Here is a 10,486-nt window from a genome sequence, read left to right on the forward strand (position 1 = left end):
CTACAATCCAGTTACTATAACCAGAGGCTATCAGAATGGCAGTCAGATGGAGGGAAGCAAGAAAATGCTTTACTCTCCTGGCTAATTAAGTCTTAGAGTAAGCCTTCCTAAGTGTTTCTGTCCAATTGAGGAACACAACTTTTCTCATTCTTATCCCCCTAATCCCTTTCTTGTCTTCAGAGTTGCACATATAGCCATACCTTAGTATCCATGCACCTCTTCTGCTATCAAAATCTGTAGACACTCAATTCTCTCATATAAACTGGCATAGCATTTGCATATACACATCCTCCTTTATACTTATGTCATCTCCAGATCATATGTAATACTTCACACAAAGCAAATGTTATATAAAATGAGTTAGTTATATTTTATTACTTAATAAATAACTGTTATCAGTAGCCAGTGTCCTCTGGAGTACTAAGATCCAGAAAGCAAGTGTTGATAGGAAGTAGTCAGGTTTATTCAAGGCCAGTCATAAAGAAGACAGTGGAAGTACTTCCTCCAAGTTCTGTATTTTCGTGATCAAGTGATGAAGGGTTTTATGAAGAGGAAAGAAGGCAATGAGGTCACAAGCTTGGCAGGTTCTTATTCAGCAATAGTATGTGCCTTATCACAATGTATTGCATCCTTCCCTGGCTAGTTACAAGGAAGGGTTTTACCAAAGCCACCTGAAGGTCTGGCAGTGGTAGCATAGGCCTGCTATCTCAACAAGTGGGAAGATGAGGCAGGAGGACAGAAGTTTAAGATCAGGCTATATACATAGGAAGACCTTATCTCAAAACAAGCAAGCAAACAAAATGAAACAAACACATCAGAGTTCTGTGAATCTAAAACAATGTTTTAATACCTTAACTCTACTGGTGAGGTTTTCTCTGAAGTTTTCAATGGCAGGTGAAAAAGAGGTGATGTTAAAGAATTAAGAAGAGGTGATTACTGGGAGTTTTACTTATGATCCTCAATTCTTATGTTCCCATGAGAGATTTCAAGCAAGACATGAAACATGACAGTAATAATAGTAAAGTTTATTAAGAGAAAGAAGAAATGCTTCCATAGAGGAGAGCAAGCTGTCTCAGGGAGAACATAGATAATGCATTTCTTTGTTGGAGTATAAGGGGAAGGTTTTAGAGAGCTTTTATAAATTTTTCAAGAGAGCATTGGGTTTTTAAATCAATTATATCTTCTTATAAATCCTACAACTATCCTTCTGCAACCTACCTTAATGCTTCTACAACCTGCTAAAATCCTCCTGGTTTTGTCCTTATTTGACTGTTTCCATGTTGGAACAAGCCTTTGCTTTGAGACAAAACCTTATTTAACCATGTAAAAACCTTTTTATCCAGGAAATATCCTCTTACTTATAACTTTCTGATATCTCCTCACTCTACATATCCTATTAGTTGTATCACAGCATAAATCCTAACATAAACCTGTTATATTCTTTTAGTCTTCCAGTTTTGCCCTTATCTGCCCATTCACATTTTGGAACAATCCTTAGCTTTCAGGACAGAAACTTATCTACTATAAAATCCTTTCTTATCCAAAATTGTTCTTCTTTCTAGCCTATTTTACATTTCCTCATCTCCTACTTATTTTACTTACTGGTTTATTTCTACCTTATTTTTTTAACCTAAACTATATGAAAAAATGAAACAAATAAATATCACCTGTCCACAAGTGGCTACAGGTATTATGGAAATCTTCCTGCCATTTAAATTTTTAAAGGGTACTTTTACACACACACACACATATTGGTCTTACATGAATCTAAGAGTTACAGAATGTTACATTCCAACTAGGTTGGCTAAAATATCAAAATTTCCAAACAACTTTGAATAGCCAATTGTCTTAGCATAAGCAAGAAGAAGGCAGAAGGAAGGGAAAATGCATAAAGAGCCCAAAGTCCTCACATGTTAGCACGGTAGTTACAGTTTAGGATACAAAAGACACAGCCCTATGCCAGAGATCCACTGGGGTCTAGAGACTTGGTCAGTTCTGGAAAAAATGGATGGTTGTATGTTATTAACTTCTTGAGACTGGTTATGTGTCACCAAGTCCTTCCACATTACAGGCATGGACAGTTTTTGGCCTTGGATGCTCAGATAGGAGCTGTTATTTTGTGCAGGCTCCAGGAACTGAGTTTCAACAAGACCCTGCTGCATGTTTCATGTCATTCTGTTAATGTCACAAATCCAGAATGTGATTCCTTACTATTATCCAAACCATGGTTCTCAGACATCAAGTTCCCTACTTCCCTGTCTAGCCCCTGTATCTAGGTGAAAATAATTCTGCTAAGGGCAACTTCCAGAAGGGTTGCCCAACAACTTAATAAAAGGCAAAAACAAAAAAAGAAAAATTCTGGTAATTACTTTTAAAAATATTTTTGATCTGTGCTGGTTGAATCTGTTAGTGCAGATCCCACAGATACAGAGGGCTGGTGCTTCAGGTCTCCAAATACTATGAAGACTTCATTATGTCCTCATAGCCCTTTCACCCACACATTATGCATTTCCTTTCTGTTTTTTTTTTTTCTGTTGCCTTCTGATCATACTCTTCTGATAGCAGGCTTTTGTTCCATAATGGAAAAGGGCTTGGGACAATATGTAGTGATTATTGTTTCTTTTTCCCTGCCAGAGATATAAGATGACTTTTCTCAGATTCAACCAGCTCCTTCCTGTGAAAGTCTTGTGGACTTTCCCAAGACATGTCTGTAAAGTGAATGTGTGTGTGCATTTGAGTGTTTGTATGTGTGTGTGTGTACGTGTGTGTGTGTGCATGTTTACTGGGGTTGAGGGAGTCTTTGATAGTGTCAGGCAGTCTACATCAGATTTACTTCATTTAATAGGAGATGATAAAGTTAAGTGTGGTGATACAGGCCTGTAATCCCGGCACTTGGCTGAGGCAGGAAGATTGTGAGTTTGAAGCCAGCCTCAAAACATGGTGAGACTCTGCCTAAATAAATAAATGGTGAGGAGCTTGATGTATGAGCACCAACTTCAGATAGTGATTTGTGAGTATTTTTACTAGAGGAATTTATTCTTTAAAACTCCTGATACTGCACCAGTATTTGGAGGTCAGGTGATATCTGCAGATGAAGCATTGACTGTATTTGTCAATGGTGAGCCAAGTCACTATGTTCTGAAGTAGTAAAGGTGAGCAGGCAGGACATGGACCATTTAGACCACTGTCTGAACTCTCCATTGTTTTTCCTCCTTGAGATTTATCAAGATAAGTTAAATCAATTTGGTGACTGATATTTGACGGTGGGGAGTAGTAACAACTTATAAAATAGTTAAATTAAGCTAAATGCAGAATTTTTCTTGGGAATTGGCAGGGTGGCTCAAATGATATAGTGCCTGCCTAGCAGAATTTTTCTTGGGTCCGAACACAGACCTCTGAGGGAGACTGTTGTTGGCCCCGAGGCAATAACTGATACTCCATGTGTCCTCCTCCACTTGTTTTCTATTTGAGCCTCTCTGGTGACTAGCTTCTCTGTCATTCTAAATTTGTTTTATACTACAACTTTGACTTCAAGTCATTAATTACCAATCTCTTCCTATTTCATGAATTTTTCCAATTAAACATTTATGGTGGGACACCCAGATTAATTCTAGGAATTCCAAACAGACTTAGGCCAATATGTATTAGAAAGTTTATTTTCTCATAATAAGAGTCAATTAACCCCTTACCAGGAAAAAAATCTCTTTTTTCCCCTCTTGCACACTGTCACAATAAACAGTTTCACAAAATTTGAAAGGGGCTATTGTTTTGGACTAAGCCCCTAAACTAGGTCCCAACAGACCAGGCTAAAAATCAAAATGGAGCTATTCATGCTAGAGTTCCACATCACAGAGCTGAAACTAAGCTGTCTATCTGACTTTCTGAGAAACAGGATTATAGAGATAACAGCCAAATTTTCCAAACAGGCCAGTTTCAATTGCTATATATGGTAATGAAGTTCCCTCTGCCTTAATCCTTACAACGAAAAGGGAGCCAAACTAATCTGATGCTAATCAATGAGTTATTTTTCTGTTATTCTCTCTCTCCCCTTCCTGTCACTACAAGGAAAGTAACTCAAAGGACCAATTCACTTTGCATCTTTTTATTGTTGTTTCTTCTTTTTTACCCCTTCTGTCTATAAAACCAACTGCCTAGAGAGATGTGGTGGCACATGTCTCTAATTCCAGCACTCAGAGACTGAGAAAGGAGGATCACATGTTTGAGGACAGTCAGGGCTATATACCAAGACCCTATCTCAAACAGCAAAATGCAAAGTTGGGCATGGTTTGACACAACTGTAATCCCAGATAGTCTAGAGTTGAAGGCAGGAGGATTGCAAATTTGAGGACAACCCTGGCAAAGGTGGGGAGATTCTATCTCTGATACAAAATCCCAAACAAAAGGGTTGGGGGTGAGGCTCAAGAGGCAGCACATTTTAATAGTGTAAATGAGGCCCTGGGTTTCATCCACAGTATTAGAAAAAAAAAAAAAATGAAGAAAGAAGAACAAATATTTCTTGGCACTTAGGAAGTCATAGAAAATTCACTATTATACTGCATCTATTAAGTCCATTTTCTATTGCTAATAATATAATATCACAGATTAGGTGGGTAATAAAAAAAGGTCATTTTGGCTCTTAGTTGGGGGTTCAAAGGCAAGGATCCACATCTAGTAATGGTCTTTTTGTTGACAGAAACCCCAAGTGATGGCAAGATGAAATAGGGCAAAAGACAGGCATGGCACATGCATTTATCCTCTAATAAAACAACCAGGATTCAATCACAGGCACTCCACCCAAAAGATCCTATCTAACTCTAAACACCTTTGAAAGGCTTCACTTCTAAATCCCATAGTCAGATTAAATTCTCACATTCTCTTTTTTTTTTTTGAAAGAGCATGATGAACATTTGTATTTGAAAATCTAGATCCATATAACACACTATTGATAGTTTTCCCTTCATTAAAAACTCTCTGATACATGCAAAAAAATTTTAGTGGTAGTGGAGTTTGAACTCAGGGTCTCTCACATTTATGTACTTGCTAGACAAGTGCTCTACCACTTCTCCAGCCCAAAGATGAAGTTTTATAGAAAGCTTCAACACATTAAAAATATAGGATTACTCTTCTCTCCATGTTCAGTGAGATAGCCCCTCTTGATAAAGGCATTTCCAAATTTGTTTTGCAGTTCCCCATTTTGGGGGGACATGGCAGTGGTGTTCCTGGGGTTGAAAGTGAGGACTTAAAGCTTGCTAGGCATGCATTTACCACTTAAGTTATATTCAAAAGCCTTTGTTTTTTAGTTATTTTTCACATAAGGTCTCAGTTTTTGTACAGGACAGCCTGGAACACAATCCTACCTATGTGAATCATGCAGCTAAGGTTACAGCTGCATACAGCTGCATTGACACATGGCTTATTAGTTAAGATGGGGGTTTTGTGAACTCTTTTCCCGGGATGGCCTCAAACAACAATCTTCTAGTCTTCACCTCCTAAATAGCTGGGATTATACGTATGAGCCACATTTCTTTGGACTTCACATTTCTTTGATTCTCCCAAAACCTGACTTGGAGATGAAAGATGACAGCATAGGTTTCTCTCTGTGTGAGTTTTCTGATGAACATAAACTGGGTAAGTCTCTCGGGAATACCTCCCAAATTCATAAAGGAATTCCCACATCCTTAATACCTCACAATACAGATGAATCACTAGTGAATACACTCAAACTATACCCTAAATCATAGCAATACAAATGAGGTATAATTTGTTTCAAAATAAGGAAACCTAATTAAGCCTCTAAAATTAGTTACTAGTTTTTAAGACACATTTATAGAGGTGAGGGACCAAGCAAATAATCAATTCATAATGTGGGATGTTCTAGAAAAAAAATGCTGTGACATAAACAAACAAACAAACAAAACCACAAAAGAATTGCTGGTCAAAGATGTTGCAGAAGAGATGCAACAAATGCCAGCCTCTCCTGGGATACCTCCCAGCTCTGAATAAACTCTCCTGCTTTACTCAAAAAACAAACCAAACCAAAATGAAACAAAAAGAGAAATAGTAACACAGGGGCAATGCAAAACTGTGGGATTCCAAATTCTATAGTTCAATTGTAAAAGGCCTCTTTTAACCAATCATGTGTATTTGAACACGCTTTTAATCGAGTGGCTCTTGTCTTCTTGATGATTTATTTGGAGATATGTATTTACTGATAAATGGACAGAATAATTGATCTTTTCTTTAATTATTCCAAATGAAACAAAAAAATCAAATGGGCCAAAACAGGGGAGGACACAGAAGAACAGAACAGGATTACTAAGTGGTGATAATACACAGTCAGGATTTCACTAAGTCTTCACTCTTACTATTCCAGATCCCTCATCTTTGAAGCATATTTTCACTCCTGTGTAGTGTATTTTTATTCTTTCAACTTATCTTGTCTTGTATATATGTATAAGATGGCCCGTTTTCAACCTTTTCTGCAGCTAAAAGAGAATCTCCAGCATATTTTCTCCTTTCTCCTGCACAATTAATTTTTTACTTCTCTAAGGGATCTTTCTTATCAGCATGTAAACATGCTGTGTGTTTAGTTGCTTTCTCAATCTAAACAAATTTCTTCTTTTTCACCCCAATATCTCAGTTCATTTTCTCTTTGTGGCAAAACTTGCAAAACAGTTGATGATGTTTAACATATTTCCTCTTATTCTACCTTGAATCCAATCCAGAGTTTTGAAATGTGAATTCAGACACTACCTCTTTAAAGATCACTGAAAACTTCCATGTTCTTTAAAAAAACCCATTTTGTTATTATATTATAGTTATACAGGGGGTTTCATTGTGACATTTCCATATTATATACATATATTATATTCTAGTTGGTTCATCTCTTCCACTGTTCTCTCTTCTACCCCTTTCCCTTTCTTAAAAAAACTTCAGCAGGTTTCAGTGTTCTGTATTTGTACATGTATATAAAGTTCATCAATCTTATTCACCCTCCTTTACCTTTACTCTCACTGCAATACCCACCCTTAACATGACCTGTTTTATGTTCATGTCTTTCATTGTTTCAGTGTCTGTTCTTCATTCAGTGGAGTTTTGCCTTGGTATTTTATGTGTAAATAAATCAGTCTAAAATCCTTTAGTACTCTTCCTTACCCATTCCAACTACCTTGTATTGTTCTACAATTTTTGATGCATTTCATTGTGTCTTGTTCCTATACAGATGTGATGTATTTCATTATTTTTTAGTCTAGGTATTTAAATGCTTGAACTTTGTTATTCATTCTTGTTATTGGAAAGTTTAGCACTGGCATATCTGGTATATATTTCCCTCTTTTTTTTTTTTTTTTTTGGTGATTTGAATTCAGGTTTTCATACTTGCAAAAATGGTACTCTACTGCTTAAGCCACACCTCCAGTTCATTCATTTGGTCTGGTTATTTTGGAGATGGGGCCTTGGGAAATATTTGCCCGGGCTGGCCTAAAACAGTGATTCTACCAATCTCAGCCTCCTAAGTAGCTAGAATTGTGGAAATGAACCACCTGTGCCCAACCTACATCTCCCTCCTGTGGAGAGAAGAATTTGGGCAAGACTTGAAAATGTAGTAAAAGTGATAGCAAAGTATATGAGCAAAGGAGTACACTTTCAAATAGACTGAACATAGGTCTGTCTCCAGACTGAAAATAACGTTATCAGCATTTGGGCCTGGGATATTTACTGAGGCCTTCTCAGTCCAGGACCTTCTAGTCCCTAGGATGGGCTCCTGGGCCTGGGCCTTTATCTTATTAAACTAATGAGATTACCTGTATGAAATTCTCAGCCCCTGAGCTGATGCTCGGGTACAGTGCTTGGGTCTGGAACTTCATCTGATAAAGTGAAAGAGGTTACTGGGGTCAAACTCCTAGTCCCAGGCCTAGCTGATGTTTAAGTTGTGGCTTACTCTTGAGTAAAGAAAAGACTAAGCTTTAGGGGAGTAACAGACTTCAAAGCATCCTGTGACATCCCCTGACTTTGATGGGCTACTTTGAACATAACAGAAACAGGTCACACGTGGAGTTGGAAAGTTTAATTGTAATGATTTTCTTCCTCTTAATGTCTGTCTGCTACCTATCAAGTCTCATTCATAAAACACTCTTCAGTTGGTTTCTACAGATGTATAAGACCTTATTCCCCAAGTGTCTTCATTCTGACATTTCTCTTTAAAAAGATGTTTGAAATGCCAGTTCATGCCCCTTTTCCTTAATTTACTTGTTTCTTTGTTTAGAATAAATCATTATAGATTTTATTTGGTATGCATTTGTTTTATGTATTTTATACCTCTTTACTAAAATATAAGTTCCATTTCCAAAGTTTTTAAAAATGTAATCGTTTTTATATTCCAATGTAAAAACATTGCCTAAAATAATGTCTGGCACATGATTGGTGCACAATGTTATATCAAAGAATACATCAATGACTAAACAAGTGAATGGTACTTTGTCAGTAACTTTATTATAATATCATTTTCTGTAAATCTTTTTTTTTTTTTGGCAGCACTGAGATTTGAACTCAAGGCCCCGTGTTAGCTAGCCAGGCATTCTTAATGTTTGAGCTACTCTTCCAGCTCTTTTTTGTGATAGATTTTTAGGAGATAAGGTTTCCTGATATATTTGCCTGGAGCTGGCTACAGGTGTGAGCCACCAGTGCTTAACATTTGCTTGGAATTTTTACAGGAGAGTCCATAATAACTTGTCAACCTTCACATCAGGAAATAAGTTTTTTGTGTATGTAAGTGTGCAATGATTCTAAAATATATGAATATGAGGGCAATTAGCTGGTTTTTTTTTTTGCACCAGAGTACAATCTTTTTAAATATATGAAATCTGTGGGATTTAATAGTTTGAGGAATATTCAGTAAATTAGTTTTATAGAAAGATAAGCATAGGGGAAATATAACTATGTGACTATAAAATTTAGGTTGAAATGGGACTTTTCTTTAACACAGAGTCTCGTTAAGTAGTTCATAAAAGCCTGAAACTCACTATGTAGCCCAGACTGGCCTTGAACTCATGATCATCCTGCTTCAGTCTTCCTAGTGTTGGGATTCCCAGAGTGTGCCAACACTCTCTGGCAGTTCTTGTACTGTGTTCACCCTCCTACCCTCTTGCCCCTCCACTTCCCCACTCCTGGTGCTACCAACCTCCTCACCCCAAGAACCTGTTCCCCCTTCCTACTCTGTGGTTTTGTAGAAGGAAAAAGAAGAAAGCAAAAAAGAAAAAAAATGACATTTTTGCTTGTTTGTGATAAAGGCAACTACACAGGGAGTTTCCTTATATTTTCCATGTACATATGTATACAACCCTAATTTGTTCATCTCCTCTATTTTTCTTCATTCTACCTTTATCCATTTTCTATGATGGTTTCAGCTGGTTGAAGAATTCTATAACATGAAACTTTATTATGGTTTTCACTTACATACTTAGAAAATTTTCACAAATCAAAATTCATCATGGAGTTGAAGCTCCAGGAAATGCTGATTATGATACCATGTGGGTTGAGTTCATCGGGTTCTTATCCAGGGTCAGTGGAAGAATGACAAGCCTGGACAACAGGTGAGTAGCAAGCAAGAAGTTTATTGAAGTATAGAAAGAGAGATCACCAGTATGGGTGGGACACCCTGCTTACACATTTACAGGGAGTGCTGTCATTGCTCTGTTGACCTGCATTTGTGCTGGGACCACATCCACCCAAATGTCTCTGTTCTCTTGTCCTACTTCTGTATCCTGGTAGCATCAGCTGCTTCTTTCTGGTCCCCATCTTTGACTGCTTAATTTCATGCTAGCTGCTAACAATGTCACTCTTTATATTAAAACAAACCTTTCTGTGCTTGTATGTAAGTCCAAAATTTTCAAACTTATTTTAATTTTTTTCTAGATGTGTTATTTATAGTTGTTATTTTCAAATAATTTAGCTATACAGTATTTAGTGCTAATACCTTTAGTACATAGACACTATATACTATTATCCAAGGCAATCAATTAACCCCAATGTAACGTAATATAAGAGAGGGGAAGTATCAAATTCTTTTTTGTTTTAAAAAATCATGGCACTTAACTAGCAAAAACCCTTGGTCCTTCCTATTATTGCTTATACTCTCTCCTCAACAAAATTAGAGATAAGGGCAAAATAGTTTCTGCCTGGTAGTGAGGGGGTAGGGTAGGTAAGGGAGGGTGCAGGGGGAAGGGGGAGAAATGACTCAAACATTGTATGCACATATGAATAAAAGAAAAAAAATGAAAAAAAAAATCATGGCACAAGAATGACCTTCATTTTCCCATAATCAGTCTGACACTGAAGCAGAGACCTACTGGGGAGTTTCCATTTGATCATGTGCCTAGAATTCTTTCTATTCAAGGAAACTTGACCCATGTGATGAAATTGTAATAATTACTTAAATCAGTCTATTAACTGCTTTCTGCACTAGATGCCAGGAGGTGTGAGTTCTAGT

This window comes from Castor canadensis, chromosome 11 (genome assembly GCF_047511655.1).
Source record: "Castor canadensis chromosome 11, mCasCan1.hap1v2, whole genome shotgun sequence".
NCBI classification, from domain to species: Eukaryota; Metazoa; Chordata; class Mammalia; order Rodentia; family Castoridae; genus Castor; species Castor canadensis.